Here is a 21,248-nt window from a genome sequence, read left to right as displayed (position 1 = left end):
TCGTTAAGGCATTCGTGGTAAAGGCATTAGTGATAACAGCGAGGTTGTTGTTCCGACCTCGTTGTTCAGGCATGGGTGGTTGAAGCACTCGCTGTTTCGACATATAACCCCCTCAGTGGCTACAGGCTTCAGCTTCATCCTGCTGGAGATCCAGAAAACAGACCAATGCCCTCATTATGACTTCAGCGGTCTTGCAAAAAGACCGCCGAAGCCACGGGCACCACAATACTGCAGTGCTGGTGGTATTGGTGGCACCCTATTTTGACATTTCCACTGGGCCAGCGGATGGAAACAGCATTTCCGTCTGCTGTCCCAGTGAAAAGTCACATCAACATTGAAGCCGGCTCATAATAGAGCTGGCGGCAATGTTGATGTGCAGCGGGTTCAGCAACACCCGTCGTGCATTTCACTGCCCGAAATTCGGGCCTTGAAGTGCGAAATGGGGCTGTGCCTGGGGGCCCCTGCACTGCCCATGGCAAGTGCATGGGTAGTGCAGGGGCCCCCACGGCTACCCCGAGTCCCCATTGGCGCCTGCCACACCACCATGGACAGGCTGGCGGTTGGGGCCTCAAAATCCCGAGGGCAGCGCTGCTTGCAGCGCTGCCCTCGGGCTTATGACCGCGTGGCGGAAGCCTGGCGGTATATTGGAGGGGCCGGCAGTATGGCTGTGGCTAATGTGTCACGGTCATAATACACTGACGTAACACCGACAGCCTGTTGGCGGTGTTACCGCCGGTGTTCCGCCGGCCGCCAGGGTCATAATGACCCCCTAAGTCAGAACTTAGAAATCTTCACCGCTATTTAGTCCAGGGGCTCTCTAACTATGCCTTCCTCCTCAGACACTGCCTCCAGCCTTGCGCCACTGAGCTTTGGCTTCTCAGAAAAAGTTCTTCAAAATGTCTTCAAAGTCTGAAAGTAAGTGTGGACCAAGCTCAATCCACTTCTAATATCCGACCTGGTCTTGTGCGACAAGATGTTTGTGGTTGGTGCTTTCATCTTTTAGGTGCTAGACTTTTACTTACTTTCTAAAAATTCCTAACCCTGGTTCTATGGATAAGCTTTTTATTGTTTTGGTGTCAAATAATTTATTAAAATGTACTCTATTTTTTACATTGGTGTGGGGCCTTTCTTGAGTTATGCATTCTATTTATTGCTGTTTGTGTGCTGCATACATACTTTACACATTGCCTTTAAGTTAAGTCTGACTGCTTTTGTGCCAAGCTACCGGAGGATTAAGCACAGGTTAGTTTGGTGACTTTTGTGGTTCACCTTGACAGGAGATGTGACTGTCACTCAAACTGGGATCACCACCCCATTCAACAAACAACTTAGGCCCATATTTATACTTTTTGACGCTAAACTGCGCTAACGCAGTTTAGCGTCAAAAAATTTAGCGCCGTCTAACGCCATTCTGAAGCGCCATGCGGGCGCCGTATTTATGGAATGGCGTTAGCCGGCGCTAGCAGACCGGCGCTGCCTGGTGTGCGTGGAAAAAAACCACGTAGACCAGGCAGCGCCGGCGTAGGGGGAAAATGGCGTTAGGGCGTCTTAAAATGGGGCAAGTCAGGTTGAGGCAAAAAAATCGCCTCAACCCGATTTGCGCCATTATTTTCGACGCCCAGACGCCATTTAAATGACTCCTGTCTTAGTAAAGACAGGAGTCATGCCCCCTTGCCCAATGGCCATGCCCAGGGGACTTATGTCCCCTGGGCATGGTCATTGGGCATAGTGGCATGTAGGGGGGCACAAATAAGGCCCCCCTATGCCACCCAAAAAAAAATAAAAAATTAAAAAAATTATACTTACCTGAACTTACCTGAATGTCCCTGGGGTGGGTCCCTCCATCCTTGGGTGTCCTCCTGGGGTGGGCAGGGGTGGCAGGGGGGGTCCCTGGGGGCAGGGGAGGGCACCTGTGGGCTCATTTTGAGCCCACAGGCCCCTTAACGCCTACCCTGACCCAGGCGTTAAATAGTGGCGCTAATGCGGGGTTTTTTGACCCGCCACCTCCCGGGCGTGATTTTTGCCCGGGAGTATAAATACGACGCATTTGCGTCGCCGTCATTTTTTTAGACGGGAACGCCTTCCTTGCATCTCATTAACGCAAGGAAGGCGTTCACGCCAAAAAATGACGCTATTTGCCCATACTTTGGCGCTAGACGCGTCTAACGCCAAAGTATAAATATGGCGTTAGTTTTGCGCCGAATTTGCGTCGAAAAAAACGACGCTAATTCGGCGCAAACGGAGTATAAATACGGGCCTTAATTTCTCCCAAATATTTACAACTTAACTAATTGTGCCTATCTCTTTTTCAACATCCCCTATACATTTCAAAATTTAAACCATATAGGATGACATGAATATCACTGTTCTAATCCAAATGCAATTAACTTGCCATTCCAAGAGGTCCATTTGTTGTGTAATTCTGTCTGTATGACATTTGTATAGATAAAATGAGAATGTCAGTTTTATTAGAGAACTCAGTTAATTCCATTTCTATTTAGCTTCAAAGACCTTTGTACTTATCTGTTGGTCAAAAATCAATGGACTTAGCTCTGATTTGTTTGAGCAAATTTTACAAACATTTTGGTGAGATACATTAGACAATAACGATTGTCAATGCATTTCTTAGTCTGTGTGATTTCACAATTAAAATAAACTGATGAACTATACTCAAAAGGTATACAATGCTTTAGCCCAACACAAAATCTAGCCTGACTCAAAATGTAGGAACAAAGGGCCAGCATAACATTTCTCTCCTACTCGGCCTTCTTGAACTCAAGGAATGGTTATAATATTAACAAAACACTTTTGCAACCAAACAACTTTCTAAGGCTGTGACTACAATGCAATGACTTTGGACTGGCTAGGGAGTGTTGGTGGTTTGACTTGTGTAAAGCTCAAAGCAATTTTAGTCCATCAGTGTACAGATGATAAATGTTAATAGTGTATTGGACGACTCTCTCCATCAGTTCTCAAAGAGATGCTGGCAATATGATTAAATCATGGAAATCTTTGCTTTTGTTGAAGGATTTCTGAAGATCTGAAAACCCTCAAAACCACTTATTCTTTGCTTACCTTTTCCATTGCACTTATTCTAGAATAGGTATCTTTTTAGACTATAGCACTGACCAATATAAGCAGGGCTTGCCAATCAGTTAATTTGCATTTCAGATCATATAATCATCATTTGTAAATGTGATTTGCTTGCAGACTGCTGAAAAGGCTGATGGACCACAGATCACTTCATTTTACTTAGCAACTATTTTTGCTGAACAAAGGACTTCTTTCAGTTCAAACAGATAGAAGGAAATCCTCTAATTAACTGGCATTTATGAGCTGCCAAGAAAGATAGAGTTTATCCAATTACACACCATGGTGAAACATGAAATACCAATCACAAAATCACCAAACAGAGGATGTGAGATCAGATAAATCATCATGAGAACCCCAATAAAGGTAGCAGATGGGCTGCATGGGCTACAAAGTGCAGAGGCAATTAAAATAATATTGTCTACAAAGTTAAACACAAACTGGTAAACATTTCAGTGAGGTGTTTGTGGTTGTTATAGACAGAGTGGTTGAACTTTATGCATCATACATATCTGATTCAATATAACTAATTATCTAGCTGGGATGCAAAGACATTGCTTGCTTTCTGATTCTGTGATTTATAAGTTACTAGATTTATTTACATCTTCATTCGAAATACATATATAATTCATGGGATCCATGACATAATATGGTGAAAAACAATATTGAAACAACCAGGTGATGGATGGAGTACCTGAATTAATCTCAGTCACTGGCAATTGTTAGGGCCACATCCTAATCCATTGTTTTTATTGCACACATTGCCACCCCAGCTTGGACCCATGGATATGCAAATCAGTCTTGACCCTGCTCCCCACTGGAACAGCCAAGCCCGAACTGCCAGGCCAGGTCCACCCAGAACTGGAAAGAAGCATCCTGGGACCTGTTTTGGGGTATCATCCTCTCATCAGCCAGCCTAGCTTGAATCCAGTGGCACAGTGAGCCCAGGAGCTATATCTGGGCATACCGGGTGCACTTGGGGTGGTAAATGCAAAAACAAGATGGTGATGGAAGGAATACTTGATTTAATTTTATCTACTGGTAATCGCTCTGGCCGATCCAAATGCATAACTTTTTTTGCCCACCATGCCACTCCAATTTGGACCCAGCCATATACAAATCAGTCTTGACCCAGCTCTCCATGGGAATAGTCAAGCCCAAATTGCCAGGACAGCTTCTTTCTGGACTAGAAACAAGCATCCTAGGAAAGCTTTTCACCCCTCATCAGCCAGAGTAGCTTGAACCCAGGGGAACAGTGAGTCCGGGATCCACATATGGGACACCCGGCACACTTAGGGCAGCAAATGCAAAAACAGAAGGTGATGGATGGAATGCTTGAATTAATCTCAGTCAGCTGCAATTGCTCGGGTCGCATCCTAATCCATTGTTTTGTTGCCCACTATGACACCCCGGTTTGGCCCAGCCATATACAAATCAGTCTGACCCTGCTCCCCATGGGAACAGTCCAGCCGGAACTGCCAGGCCAGGTCCTCCCTGGGATAGAAACATGCATCCTAGGAACGGTTTGGGGATATCACCCTTCATTAGCCAGGCTAAGTTGAATCCAGTGGCACAGTGAGCCCTGGACTCACGTCTGGGAATATCCAGCATACTTACGGCTGCAAATGCAAAAAAAACAAGATGATAGTGATGGGGGGTGAATGTTTGACATTGTTCAACATTATATCCATCATCTGTTCTTTTTGCAAAACTCACACAGATATATTATAAATAAGGCAGAACAAATATAAAGAAAAGTAAAATAAATACCCATATCAACAAAAATTATTATTATTATAAAATGAATACATTAAAAATAACCTCAAACACATATTAAAAAATAATTTGCCTTTAAATAATCATGTAAAAATATAATAAATAGTATAAAATGTAAACTTTAAAATATGACATTAAACATTATAAATATATTAATAATAACACAAAATCACAAAAATGTACATTTCACATTAAAACAGAAATACTAATCAGCATCCACCAATACTGGTAAGAACTAAAAAAATCCAACAAAGCACAAACTAACCAATAAAACGTACCACAAAGCAAACTAACCAATAAAAAATATTAAGTTAATTAACAAAACAATTTAAAAAAATAGAAAAGGTCATTCTCACAGACGAAATACAAAACCCTCTGGGCAATGACACTGCTAGATTGTCAGTGCAGTATCAAAGAGGAAAACTGCAAGACAGTAACAAACTACCTTAACAAGTATGGTACAAAAAATTAACTGACTCAAAGTAACAACTGAATTTAAAAATGTTAATTTACAAATAATTAAACAAAGTTTTTGTTTTTATTTCTCTTTCAATATTTAGATGCTAATCTACAACTGCAGCAAAATTAGAGCACTGCAAAAAGATAATGATTAATTAGGCTTCACATTTGAACACCTGAGCAAAAGCACATTAAAGTAAAATAAGAATTATATAAACATCAAGTAACCCTAATACACAAAAAAAGAAAACCAAAACCCCACTACTCCTATAAACAATCCAAACTTAAACATTCAAAATGTTACAACTCTTTCTACCCCAACAGAAATCAAGACACCTTACCCATATCTCACCATCTTCACCTTAAATCTGGAAAAAAAAACTGCAATTGCAATCTTCAATCTTCAACATTTTAAGTATGAAATATACACTTGAAATGAGCTTCGCTACATTAGCAAAGTAAAGTTACAATTATAAAACAATACGTTTATCATATTCTTAAACTATTTTGACACAGCATGGCAGAAAAAGCAAGATATATAATACCAGAGCAAAGCAAACAATTGCTCTCACACCAGGGATACATCCACATACAGCTGGGAAAGCATAAGTACCTAGAATATAAATTAGAAATTTTGAAATAATATTCTAACACCTGTTGAGGGAAGGCTACAACCAAAGACAATGTTGGTATTAATGTGAGGGAACACAGCCACCCCTCAAATATAACTGCAATAGAAGTAGGGCATGTGCTTCAAGACTGCAAAATGGCAAGCACTATATCTCAATAGCCCTCTACTAAAATACTAAAAGACAGAGGGGGTTATTCTAACTTTGGAGGAGTGTTAATCCGTCCCAAAAGTGACGGTAAAGTGACGGATATACCACCAGCCGTATTACGAGTTCCATAGGATATAATGGACTCGTAATACGGCTGGTGGTAAATCCGTCACTTTTCCGTCACTTTTGGGACGGATTAACACCTCCTCCAAAGTTAGAATAACCCCCAGAGTACCTAAAGCACCTGAACATATCACAGGTCAGCTACTGGCAATATCTACTTTAAAATGCCTAATAGTATGTATTAGCAAAGCTACCAGTGAAACTCCTCCTTCTTCTAGAAGATTCCAAGACATTGAAAGTCCTAACAACTACACATAACAATGAACCCTTCCACCACAATCATGACAAAAAAATAATTATCTTTGCTACTGAAAATAATCTATTAAAACTAGTCCAATGTCAAACATAGGTGAGGGACGGATCTTTTCAAAATGTGCCCTAGCGCATTTACATAGACATGTACCACACATGATAAATATCAAACACTAATGCCCTCATTACAAGTGTTGTGGTCCAAAGACCGCCAAACTCACAGTGAAAGTTGGACCGCTGCACTTCAGGTGGTCCGACAGCCACATTACAAGCCTGGTGGGTTGACCCGTCTATAGACCTCTGTCTCCACCAGGAACATGGTTCCCAACATGGTGACAGCAGTCGGGGTTGTACTCAGCCAGGGCAGTGCTGAACTCAGCATCGCCTGGCTAATTACAACTCCACTTACCATCAGCTTTTCTATGTCATTTGCACTGCCACAGAAAGGCTGGTGGTAAGACAATGATAGGGGCCACAGAGGGCCCCATGCACTGCCCATTCCCATGGCATGTGCAGTGCAGGGCCCCCCGCCCATCACCCTCAGAATGCGCACTGTCTGCTTTGCAGACAGTGTGCATTCCCAGGTTGCTGAAGTGCGACTAGATTGGCCTCAGCTTCCTTACGGGAGCCGAGACCAATATTGAAGAACTCTTCCCTACAATGTTTCTGCCAGTCAGACTGGGGGGAACATTGTAATATGCTTGGGGGGGGTGGGATGTCACCGCCACGGCAGTGGCGTCCTCCCCACAAGTTTGGTGGTCCACGGTGGGACTGGCAAACTCATATTGAGGCCCCAACATACCCTTCATTTCTTCAAAGCTGCCTAACAAACAAGGTAGTATTTGCTATGAACTATTACATTCCATCAAAATAAACTCTAACAACTATTCCCTACACAAAATTCCAATCAGTTTTGAACAGGCTAAGATTTTTTTTAACAGATTTTATTAAATTTTCATTATTTTCCATTTGCTTCAACAAATGTGGTTACAATCATCACATGCTCGTATGTGAATAAACATAAGCCCTGGTCAAAGCGGGGAGGGATGCTGTGGTAAAGCAATTTCTGTTGTATCACACCTGACATTAACAACTTCCCTCAACTACCTCCTCACCCCCCAATGAGTTGCTTTCCTGGGATTTTGACAATTATAGGTGAGACTGGTTTGATGTTCAATCTGCTCTATGTACTACAGCTGGACATTGTGTGTCGGGTCAGTTGGTCGTGGGGGTTCTAAATTATAAGGATGGTGTTGCCCGTGGGTTATCCCTACAGCTTTAAGGTTGTGCGGGGGCAGTGGTGAATCCTCCGGTGATGACACGCTAGAGCTTGTGACAGTGTCTTTCAGGCTGTCTACTAAGGCCTCCCCTTCAGAATCACAAAGGAGAATTGCACCCTTGCATCTTGCCTCTCTCTCTAATTCCCTAGGCCATGTGGTGATATGAGGTCTTCCTGGGGCCTTCCAATGTTGTGTGATTTCCCTCTTTGCTAAGATAAAGGCTCAATCCTGGAACCTGTTAGTGACCTTAGTTTTTGCATTGTGTGGGAACCAGTGCAGAATATAGGGGCCTATGGATCAGAGAATGTCCTTGGATATTGTGTCTGCCACTATTGCTGTGATCTCGTCCCAAAAATCTCTTAGTAGAGGGCAATCCCATTCCATGTGTTTGAGTTCAGCCCCAAGTGCTCCAGAATTCGGACATGCTGCCTCCATCATATGAAAGCATTTTTTGAGGCATCCCGGGGTGAGGAACGCTCTGTGGAGGATGTAGTAGTGGACCAGTTTAAATCAGGCATTTGTAGATAATTTTGGGGCCTGTTCCAATATGGTGGACAGACTATTTTCTGGTATGGGGTCCCCAGATCATCCTCCGATGTTGCCTTTAGGTTCTCCAAGGGTTGGCTCATGTCTCCTTAAATTGCCCTGTGAAGACAAGTGATTGCTTTAATAGTACCTGCTGATGTGGCTAGCTATTTACAGGTGTTATGAGGCACTGGGGTTGTCGTACCTGTTTTCCAATGGGCACGTAAAGCTGTTGTTACAGCTCTGTGCAACATGAAGTGCCCCTGTGGAAGATCAAACTTTGCTTGAAATTCCTTGAACGGAAGGAGCTCGTCAGATTGGAAGAGATCCCCTATATTTGCTGCTCTGGCATTCAGGCACTCCAAAAGTTATTCCTAGTGTCCACCAAGAGGTAACGCCTTGAGCAAATGAATGGGCAAATCAAGGTAATATGGAACCTATGTACATGTTTTTTCCAAACAACAATGCCAGCAGCATGACAGTACTTTGAGTTCTAGTGTATCAGTGTCTGAGGGGCAATCACTCCTCAGGAGCAACTGGATTCATTGGAGAGTTTGGGGACAAAGTGTCCCACTTCTCAGTCTGTGGTTTGCCTACTCTATAGCCATTGTGCAAGTCTCTGGAGCTGGGCTGCTAAGTAAGAACTGCCAGTCCCCCATCATTTGCCAGTCGTTGTAATTTGGAGCGAGCCACTCGTCTACGGCCTGAGTCCCATAGGAATCCCGTCATTAGGGACTCCAGGTTGCAAAACAATATCCTAGGGATCCACACTGGTACCACCACAAAAAGTATGGTAGGTGGGAGAGAGTGATCATTTTCAGTAGTGCAACCCTTCCTGCTACTCACAATGGTAGTGTTTGCCAGAATTCTATGTTTGCCCTTAGAGATCTAATAGTTGAGTTGACGTTTCCATCTAGAATGTCCTGCCGGTTATAGTACACTTTAATTCCTAGGTAGGTAAAGCACTTAAGGTCCCACTTCAGCCACCCAAACTTGCTGACGGGCAGCCATTTTCACAAATAGGAAACAAATTGGATTTCTCCCAATTCACCGGTAGGCCTGAAAATGACCCAAATTGTAGTAGCATGCCTCTTGCCCCTAGAAAATCCTTACCTGCGTCTCTGATGAATATTATAAGATTGTCGGCATATAGGGAAATATGATGATGATGCTTCTTGATTTGGATACTTTGTAGTCCCTGCCCTCCTGAGCCCAACTGGCCAATGGTTTCATCACCAGGGCGAACAACAGGGGCAATAACTGGCACCCCTGCCTCGGCCCTCGGCCCACCTTATAGCTTTCTGAAATGGTGTGCCCCATTCAGACTCTGACCACAGAGTCGGAATAAAGTAAACGGGTCCATGCCAGAAACCCAAGGCACAAGGCCATTCAGGACATGACCCCATATAGACATTCCCATTCAAGGCTATCAAAAGCCTCTTCTTTATCAACTGTGAATATAGCTGATTCTTCCCAGATGAGGGGTGTAGTCTCCATCACTGCCAAAAGCCTTCGGACATTGATAGCAATGTTCCTGCAAGATATAAACCCAGCTTGGTCCGGGTGTATGAGTTTGGTCATGAGGGGGAGTAGTGTGGAGGCCAAGATCCTACTAAGGATCTTGTAGTCTAGGTTTAACATAGGTAAGGGTCTGTAGGATTTGTATTTGCCTGTTGGTTCCCCAGGCTTTTGAACAAGTACAATTAGCACCTATCAGGTGGAGGTTGCCATTTGTCCTGCTGTTCTAGCCCCTTTATAAAGTTCTGCTAGCTTGGGGGGCAATTCCATGGCAAATGTTGCATAAAACTCTATTTGAAGCCTGTCTGCTCCCGATGTCTTCCAGTGGGTGAATCTCTTTATTGATGCCCTAACCTCTTGAACGGTAATATCACTGCCAATCCCTCTGCTTCCTCTGGTATAAGGACTCGGAGGGGCAGTGGCGTGAGAAAGTTGCATAGTGCTTCAGCACCTTGGTGTGAAACGCTCATGTAAAGGTTAGAATAGAATCTCATAAAACAGTTATTAATGTACCCTTACTGTAAACCTAAGCGCCTTCGTCTGTGGAGAGTTCTACGAAGGGAGAAACTCTCTTAGTTGGATTTGCCAGCAAGGCCAGCCTGATTTATCTTGTTCCATATGTGCTGGTATCATAAAATTGTTTGTAATCAAAGTAACATTCTCTGTGACATGCAACCTTTTCTTTGGCCTCTTGTAATGTTTGTTTTAGTTCAGGGTGTCCCAATCTGGGTTTTTTGATCTCTCTCTATTCTCATTCCACCTCTGCTATCTCTCGTAATATGGTTCTCATGATGTCTATTGATTCTAATATGCACCTCTTCCTAATCACTGTCTTGAAGGCATCCCACTCTACTAGAGGAGAGCAGACAAATTCACTATTATCCATAAAATACTGTCAGATGTATTCTCATATTTCTTCTCAGAACAGTTGGTCTTCTAATGTTTCTAGCTTGAGTCACCAGATGGGGATGCTAGGACTTGGTTGTTCCCAATCCAATTGCATTAACATGAGGTTAAGGTCTGACACTTTTTGGGCTAAATGTTCTACACCATGGACTAGACCATGCATGCCAAGGGTACTAAGGAATGTATCAAGATGTATACAGGAAGGTCGTGTAATAAGGAAAAGAAGGAATAGTCCCTCGCCAGCAGATATAGTCCCCACTCGGATTGCCAATTCGCAAACATTTTGCCATTCGGAACACCAGGGAGTCTCTCAACGGGGTTGGATTGGTCAGCTTAGGGGTCTGCTATACAATTAAAGTCCCCAACAATGATAACTAATTGGTTCAAGTATGGGGTGCATGCAGTCGACAAGGCTGACAGAAATGTTCCTTGATCCACATTTGGGGTGTATATAATAACTAATGCTATATCTCGCCGCACCAGTTAGCCTGTCACCAATGCATATCTCCCTCTGGGTCAATCAGGTTACCCATGGGCTGGAATGGGACCCCCAGTCTGATCCAGATCAGTGTGCCTCCGGCGTAGGCCGAATATGTGATATAGAAATTATTTATAGCATTTGGTCATGGTGTGCATCCCCTTATATTCCATGTGAGTAGTTTATGAGTCATAGATGTAGACATGGTTTCTGGCAGTGGTGTCAGGAGACCTACCCCGGTGCGGCAGAGTGAGGGTATGCATGAGGCTCAGTCCAGTGTGGTGTATGAATGAGAGAAAAAGTAGCTGTTGACTCATTTTCCCCCCATTAACTAATCAAACAATACACACATTCCAACTCCCAGTCCCCAGGACAAGCAGGCATCAACCCCCCCATCCAAACCAGCAAAAGTTCAACAATCACTTGCTGGAGACCCCATGTATAACTTTAATGCAGGGTGACAGTAGTAATCTTGTGCTCCCCGCCAAGTCACCCCAACCCAATAGTACCCTATAGGGTAATTTGTGAAACCCAGGGGGTAAAGCTCACATCAAGATGTGCTCACTCTTGTGACTCTTAATTCAAACATGTGCCAATGATTTCAGCATGGATAGAGGTATAACAGGGGTTAGATTTTTTCTTCAGATGTTCCAGGGGTCACCACAGGGAGATCTATGCTCGATTCTGCAGAGGAGTATGACCTGCGGCCCAAGTATGGAGTGGACTCCATTTCGTCATCCAGGGGCGGGCAGTGTCTGGTTCCACTTTTGCTGATTCATGGCACTAAAGCATTCTTTATATGCTTCTCCATCCATTGGAGCTGCCCTAGTAGAGGAGAATTTAGACTGTCGTCGGGATCCAGTTCTGTGCGTACAGTCTTTGTGGGATAGCTGATCTGGTGTTTGGTCGTGCTGATGATCATTCCAGGTCCAGTCCTCCGCTGGGGTCTGGAAAAACTGTTCACCTTCCTGTGATGTCACTTTTTATTTAGCAAGGTATAACAATGCATAGGGTATCCCCATCTGGTGAAGTTTTCTTTTTGTCGTCCTGGAGAGTAGAGCACTGTTTCTGTGAGAAGTCTGGGAAGATTCGGATTGTACTATTGTCTATTTTTAGCTCACCTATTTTCTCAGCTTGACTAAGGATATGATTGCGGTCTTTCTAATAGAGCAGCCTGGCCAACACTGGGCACTGGGGCCTCCCAACAGTAGTGGGAGTGCCGGGATTCTGCGCGCCCTCTCGAGGGCAAAGAAGGAGGAAGGCCCTCTGGAGCAGCCGATTCTCAATGCCATTGTTCTAAGTAGTCTACTATATAATTGCCCTCAATCTGTTCAGGGATGCCCACTACTCGTATATTCATTCTACATAATCTGTTTCCTGCATCTTCTGCTCTTTGTTCCAGTGTTTTGATTTTCATTGTCGTATTGGACAATTGTGAAGTAATCTCAGAGAGCTTCGCGGATCTATCAGTCAAGTCCCTTTCTGCAGTGGTGACTCGCTCTGCCAAACAATGGGGACCGTCACGTAGTATATTCATATCACTTGCCAAGGTGTCAATTTTAGCCTGAAGTACCTTGCGGGAGGTCGTGATCACCTGCAGGATATCCTGAAGAATGGGACTCCCATGTGGCTCAGATCCCTGAGTTTTGTTACCCTCACCTCGCAAGGTTTCCCCTCTCCTCTAGTGTTCTCTACACCAGTTCCTTACTCTTTTTTGCAGGAGGTTCTCCCCATACTTAGCTGGAAATGTAACCCCTCAAAGTCCAACTCGTTCTCCACTGTTGCACTGAAAATAATAGAAATAGTAAATCTGACCTCTTTGAAATCCAACACTTACCCTACTGATGCTCTGTTTTGAGTGGGATTAGTAAATTTAACCCCTCTGAAATCTAACACATTCCCTATCTTTCCTTTGCAGTGACTGGAATGGAAATAGTAAATGTAACCCCTCCATAGCTTAAACCTTTCCTTACTGTAGCTTAGACTGGAGTGGGAATAATAAAGTTAACCCCTCCGAGGTCCAACCCATTTCCTTCTGAGGAACATACTAAAATATGAATAGTTAATCTAACCCTACAAAGTCGTACATTTTCCCTACTGTTACATTGAATGGAGTAGGAATGGTAAATTTAACCTCTCGGAAATCTAACACTTCCCCTACTGTTGCCTTGTCTGGAGAGGGAATAGTTAATCTAACCCCTCCAAAGTTCAACACTTTACCTACTGTTTCACTGTTAGTAGTGGGAATAGTAAATTCAACCCCTCTGAAGTCCTACATTTTCCTTACTGCTGCATAAACTGTAGTAGGAATAGTAAATCTAATGTTACCATATTTTTCCTACTATTGGTTACATGTATTTTTTTATTTTCTATTTGATCTACTTTTATTTTTTATATTTTATTTATTTAATATTGTAGTAAATATTTTGTACTTAAATTTATATAAATATAAATATATATATATATATATATGTATATATATATATATATATACAAATATATATATATATATATATATATATATATAGTTCCTCACATTTCCATTCCATTAATGTGTAACACAGTGGCACCAAACTCCACAAGACTCCACTGCAGGTGCTAACGTGCTTTATTGAAAATCTGTCTTGAGTCACATAAAATATCTCCAAACTGTGCAGTACAATGCAAGGGTATACAAATTAAAAATACTTTTTGTGGCCGATGCGTTCCAGTGTGATTCCTTCTACTGGACCTGTCAAACCCTCATTGCGGTACTGATGAAACTATATAGTCATTCCTTCACTGTACTGCTCCATGTGAACACTAGAACGTCAAACTTCATGAGTCTGTGCGACTTGGTTCACATGCCATTTTTATTACACCGTTATCACATCAATTTCATGTATACTTAACAAACAACATGCATTCCACAAATATAATGATTATGTAAACATTACCTCAACCCCAAATGCAGCACATTTCATAATTCAGCATTTCTCCATTATTCACATGATCTAACTGCATCCTATCAAAAATATATTATATTTCCATCACAATAATCATGATGTGGTGCCAAAGTATAGCCATTCTATTTAATAAATGATACATATTGCACTGTCCCATATTTAATTATATGTCACAAACAACCCCCTTCATGATAGTAAATGTGCTGCATTTCTATGTTGTATCCTTTAAAGTGACAAGTGCTGTGTTCCATATGTATTACTCCCAAAGGTATTATTTGTTCGTTATCATCACAAATAGAGAAGGAAATTCTCCCATTTTCTTCAGCATTGTCACAAATACTGAGGCTCACTTCTAAGGCACAGGAGCATATCATTTATTAGTGTGACACCACCTATATAAAAACAATGTACCGTGCTACAAATATATGTGGGGGCATCATGTTCAAAATAGCCTCAGAATGAAGGTATAGTATCACATGCTCCTTTAAATTACCAAAGAACATCCAAAGGTCCCAAAAATGTCATATCTCCTAGTTTACGGAGCCAAATACTCAAACTGATTTAACATGTAATTCATATGTATATCAGTAAACAATAATCTATGCTTAGAAGAACCCTACAATTGAAATAAAGTACCACATGTAATATGTGCAATAATAATGTCAATGATCCTGTCAAACCCAACAACCATAATCGTGCCAATTCGGTCCTAAGCTTAAATATTTCTTCCTCTTAAAGTACATTATTAATGCAGCATTACTTCTCTCAATTAGGCATGTTATAATCTCAGTAAAGTGGCACTTGCTTTCTACAACGATAATGTCAATGACCCTATGAAATCCATCAACACTACTTATGCCAAGTCCAATCATAAAGTGAGACATATCCTCCATTTAAAGTGCATTATTACAGCAGTAGTATAATTCTCAATTAGGCATGTTGGGGTCTTATTTGGATTATAAACAACACAAATTCTGCACACTTTCCTATTGTGGTGAATTGTTATATATATATCATATCATCCATGGCCAATTATAGCTAAAGACTATATTCCCAAAAATTGTAAATTGATAAATAATTGTATGTACATTAAAATGGTGAGGTCATGTCATATTCTGAGATTGGGGTAACATACCTAGTATGCATGTCACTCATAATAGATCATTATTCAATGTTACATATGGAGGAGATCAAAAGATCAAAAATAATTTAATTTCCTGCCATTCATGTACAAGATCCATGGCTTCAGGCAACACTGTCCATGTATGTTAAATTGTTATGTGCTAGAAAGAGGATATAAATGAAATAAGTAAAAGACAATTCATTCATTAATGCATCCCTGCACACTTCAATAATTCATCGACCACCTCATGGGAGATGGTATTACTCCACCTACAACTCTAAGGTAGTTCACAGATGCACATGAAGCTCTGCTACAGTATTGTGACCCTAGGGGAATCCTGTGCCAAGTGTCACAATCAACCTAGACTCCTTTCACCTCAAATCTTTTTCCCAACCCCCCCCTTGGTTGTTCTTTCTTACGTGCTTTATGACATAGAATTCGAACCCTGTTAGTGATCGATTCTGATATTTCTCCAAATGGCAAGTAATCGGATAGCTCCTGTCTCCATTTTTTATAGCTCACATGAGTTGCAGTATTCATATCCTTAGTCTGTTAATCGCCATGCCAATATACAGTTTGTTACAATCTTACTTTAAAAAGTACACCCAATGATCAGTGTCACACGTTATATGGTCATGGATCATAACTGTGTGGCTTTCATATGTCTGATAGGTTCTTTGATGCAGTCCATGCTGACAGGCTTTACAGGAGCCACATTTTATGTATCCATTTATTTTATTGGCTAACCAGTTCTTTCCTTTATTAGGGCCAACATGACTGCTTGTGAGGATATCCTCCAAATATTTTGTGTTTTTAAATGTTATTCTTGGGCCTATACCGATAATCCCCTTGGCATATTCATCCTCCTCTAGTATGTGACAATTTTTACACATAACGTTTTTAAAACAGGTTTATGCCGGGCCAAACTCCTGAAATATTCTCTTCACTTGATCATTTGTTTCACTGGAGTTAATTTTTTGCTGATATAGTACTTGTTCTCTTATCTTATTATCAACTCTTTCTTTGACTTCTTTCATCACTTTGAGAGAATATCCCACTGAATAAATCTTTCAATCATTTTCGTTGTCTCTTTTTCATACTCCTCTGTTGTTGAGCAGATTCTCTTCGCTCTCAACATTTGACCATATGGTATGTTCCACTTCAATACTGCAGGATGGCCGCTGTTAGCATGGATAATTGAATTTGTGGCTGTTGCTTTTCTATGTATTCTTGCCCTCAATTCTCCATTGTCAACTTTCAGTTCCACATCCAAGAAGTCACAGCGGTCTTGACTGATTGTGCTGGTTAGCTGGATGTTTACTTCATTGGAATTCAACTTTGTAATGAAGGCCTCCAAATGTGATAATTCTCGTTCCTAGAGGATAAACAAATCATTGATGAATATGGTCCACAGCACAACATTAGCGATGTATACATTGTTCTCTTCTGCCCAAGTCACCTCTTTCTCCCACCACCCTAGAAAAAAGTTTGGGTAGGTGGGGGCAAAGGAGGTTCCAATAGCTGTGCCCTGTTCTTGCAAATAATATTCGTTGTTAAATATGAAAACATTATTCATGAGACAAAATCTCAACATCTCAATCAAAAATTGGGGATGTTCAAGATATTCTTGGTGTCATCCCTTAGGAAGTATTCACAAGCCTGGATGCCATCCTTGTGATTTATCGAGGTACACAAAGACACCACATCCAGCATCATTACCTATTCTTTCCTCCATAATATACCATTCCGCAATGTCAAAATATCAGTGGAGTCCCTTAAATAAGAAGGTAGACTAGTTACAAAGGTCTGCAAGAAAATATATAAATATCTTGAGTAGTTCTCCAGTTGAGAGTCCACTGAACTAACAATTAGCCTTCCTAGGGGTGCTCCCAAGTCTTTGTGGATTTTTGAAAGGAAGTATATTGTTGTTACCTTGTCATTCTCAAAACCCACACCGTTACGCCAACAGAACTACGTCCACAGCATTATGACCCACAAATCACCGCAGCGGACGTTCAATGGCACTAAACCATTGGCGGTACATACCTCAGCGCTCAAAATACACACAACCTAACAAAACAACACCACATTGGACAATTTGAATAATACACACCTGACACACATACACACACCACACCCACACACCCACACCACTATAAAACACATACCCACATTACCCACAAGCCTTTACGACTACAAACAAGTGCCACAAGAGAGATAGCAAGACCACAGACAAGACCACAGCCACACACCACCATCACCTATACACCATCCACACACCTTACATCACACACCCCAACACATTGCACCACACCCCCTCACCCCCACCACTCACACTACACCCATGGCACCACAACAACACCCCAGGTACTCAGAGGAGGAGCTAAGGGTCATGGTGGAGGAAATCATCTGGGTAGAGCCACGCCTATTCGGATCACAGGTGCAGTAGACATCCATTGCAAGGAAGATGGAGCTATGGTGGAGAATCTTGGACAGGGTCAATGCCGTGGGACAGCACCCCAGAACAAGGAATGACATCAGGAAGAGGTGGAACGACCTATGGGGGAAGGTGCATTCCACAGCAGCAAGACACCAAATAGATATTAAGAGGACTGGTGGTGGACCCCCACCTCCTCCCCCACAAGTAACAACATGGGAGGAGCAAGTCTTGGCAATCTTGCATCCTGAGGGCCTGGCAGGAGTAGGAGGAGGACTGGACTCTGGTAAGTCAAATCTCTATTACTATCACCTCCCCTACTTGCATGCCATCACAAATTCCCATCCTTACCCTCACTCCCATCACTCCACCACCTCACACACACCCCACCATCACAACCCACCCCTCCCAATACCAAGCCCTGCATGTAACACCAATGCACGGACCCCCATCACAGACCTGCATGGACACCAATCACTAAAGCATGCACACTAGAGAGAATCACCTAGCCCACAAAATAAGTACTCACACAAGGCAAAGCTGGCAGGGCAATAACAACCATAGAGGGCAACACACCCATGCACAAGATGACACACACAAAAACAATACCTCTGCATTTACATCCCCACAGGTCCCCCACCCAACGTCACTGGAGAGGAGGTGGCAGCAACATCCAGTCCACCCCCAGAAGAGGCTCACAGTGATGACAGCAGGTCTGGACACCTGGATCTGGATGACCAACCTGGCCCAACAGGGATCTCTGGACAGTCAGTAACCTAGGCACAGTTCCATACCACCACAGAGCCTCCCCCCTCAGGAAACACCAGCACAGTACCCACCCAGCGGGCCCATACCTCTGTCCCCAGGACACGTCAATCAATAGTGTTTCCACCAATACAGGGACCCGAGGCCACACCACAAACACAGGACAATCAGGGACCTGGGGTCAGTGGCAATGGACACACGGTTCAGGAGACAGAGGCACAGGACAACAGGGAAGCTGGGAGGACTGCTGTGCGACAGGGGGAGTACAGGCCCAGGGAACTGACTCTCCAGGAGGCACTAACAACATCCTGGGAGCATACCACCATTCCCAGGAGACAATGGGACAGATACTGGACAAGTTGTAGGAGACCCAGCGGCTGCAGGAGGGACAGTAACTGGGGATCAGGGAGGACTTGAAGGACATCAGCACCACCCTGGTCACCATTGCAGTGGTGCTGGCAGACATGGCCAACACCATGAGGGAGGCAGTGGCACATCAGCGGGCCCCTGACACTAGACAAACCGATGAACAGCCCTCCGCTGCCGCTAGTGGACAGGAGGCCCCGCAACAGGCCACCAACACCTCACCCCCTGCAGAAGGAGAACCACCCTGCGATCCAGGCAGAAGCCAGAGACTATTGCCCATACCCCGCCAGGAAATAAGACTCTCCTGATTGTCACCCTTGTGTCCCACTCTGTCACCCTGTCCATCTTGAACTGCCTTTGCTCCACTTCCTATGCCCCCTTGGACAATGCACCTGTGAACTACATAGACTGGACTCTATCCTGGATATTCCTCCACCATCACCCCAGCCCATTGCACACCCCCCTCTACTTATTAGCACTTCAATAAACACAATTTGAAAAAATACAAGTATGGAGTCTGTCAAATGATTGAATTATGTATTTGTTTAACAAGCTTTAAACACTGCAATACAACTGTACAGTAATGTATACATAGGAATGACCTGTAGTTGGCTGCAGTCAAAACACCAGGAGCGAAGGTGGGGCACAAATATCTGAAAATAGAGATGCCAAAGGGTACAGTAAGTGGCCATAGAAGTGGGAAAATTAGCCTGCCAGTGACAATGTCAAACACAAAACTGTCAATGTAAAGTGAATTTACAGTGTCTTACCTGTATGTCATTGGAAGTAATGTCGTATTATTGCACTTCTGTTGTCCTCATCCTCTGCCTCCTCATCTTCACTGTCCACATGGTCCACTGCTACCACACGCCCATCTCCAACCTCATCTCCCTGCCGAAAAGGCACCTGGCGATGTAAGGCAAGGGTGTGCAACATACAGCATGCCACGATGATCTGGCACACCTTCTTGGGTGAGTAGTACAGGGATCCACGTGTTAGATGGAGGCAACAAAACCTGGCCTTCAGGAGGCTAAATGTCCTTTCTATCATTCTTCTTGTTAGCCCATGTGCCTCATTGTAACGTTCCTCTGCCCTTGTCCTGGGATTTCTCAAAGGGGTCAGTAGCCATGAGAGGTTGGTGTAACCAGATAACCAGAGTCACCTTCAAACATCGAGGGACAACTGTTAGCCACACACTAACCCTTAGGGCCCACACCATACCCATACACCAACACCTACTGGGTGGAAACCAGGGCTTACCTATTAGCCACACCCGGTGCCTCTGGAGGTGAGCCATCACATATGGGATGCTGCTATTCCTCAGGATAAAGGCATCATGCACAGACCCAGGATACTTTGCATTGACATGGGAGATGTACTGCTCCGCCAGGCACACTATCCGCACAGTCATGGAGTGAAAGCTCTTTCGATTTATGAACACCTATCCATTTCTCCAGGGGTGGACAAATGGAATATGTTTACCATCTATTTCCCCAATAATGTTGGTGATATGTCCTATTGCATAGGAATCAGCTTTCGCTGTGGCCAAGTCCTCCACCTGGGGGAAAACTATGTAGCTGCACATATGTTTAATCAGGGCAGACAACAGTCTGGTCAGCACGTTTGAGAACATTGGCTGTGACATTCCTGCTGCCAAGGCCACTGTCACTTGGAAGAAGCCACTTGCTAAGAAATGGAGCACAGATAGGACTTGCACGAGAGGGGGATCCCAGTGGGCTGACGGATAGCTGAGATCAGGCCTGGCTCCAATTGGGCACACAGCTCTTGGATTGTGGCCCTATCAAGTCTGTAGGTGAGGAAAATGTGCCTGTCCTCCATTGTTGCCAAGTCCACCAGGGGCCTGTACACGGGGGATGTCTCCATCTCCTAATCATCCTCAGCGGTTGTAATCTAGGGGGCAAAACGATGAGCATCTGGCCAGTTTTCAACATTTCCTCAATGTACAATGCATTGCATGTTGTGACTGGACCAGTATGTTGATGTTTAGTCCCAAAATGTGCCTATGTCTGCTGTGACGCAGTTAGGTGGCTTGGCCTACCCCCCACCTGTGTGGAGGGACAGGTGGAAATTAGACAATGCCACTGATGTTTTACTCCATTGCGGGAGGCAGTCAAGGACCACCGTGCAACTCCTCATTGGTTCTCACTGGGCCCTAAGGATTACAGTAGCCAATGGTGATGTACGCCGGCAGTGACGTACATACCGCCACAGACGGGACCACCATTTTCTATCTGTTCACTCACTTGCTACCTGACCTTCAACAGGAGGGGACCTACACTGCAAGTGCTGCTGTGACCTGTGTCGGGAAGTGACCATGGCTCGAGAAACTGAGGAAAGGGCACCTGCCTTTACCCCTGTGGAGTTGGAGAGACTGGTGGATGGGATCCTACCTCAGTACCTATTGC

The sequence above is a fragment of the Pleurodeles waltl genome, chromosome 9 (genome assembly GCF_031143425.1).
Source record: "Pleurodeles waltl isolate 20211129_DDA chromosome 9, aPleWal1.hap1.20221129, whole genome shotgun sequence".
Classification (NCBI taxonomy): Eukaryota; Metazoa; Chordata; class Amphibia; order Caudata; family Salamandridae; genus Pleurodeles; species Pleurodeles waltl.
The sequence above is the reverse complement of the archived record's forward strand: the minus strand, read 5'-3'. Positions refer to the sequence as shown.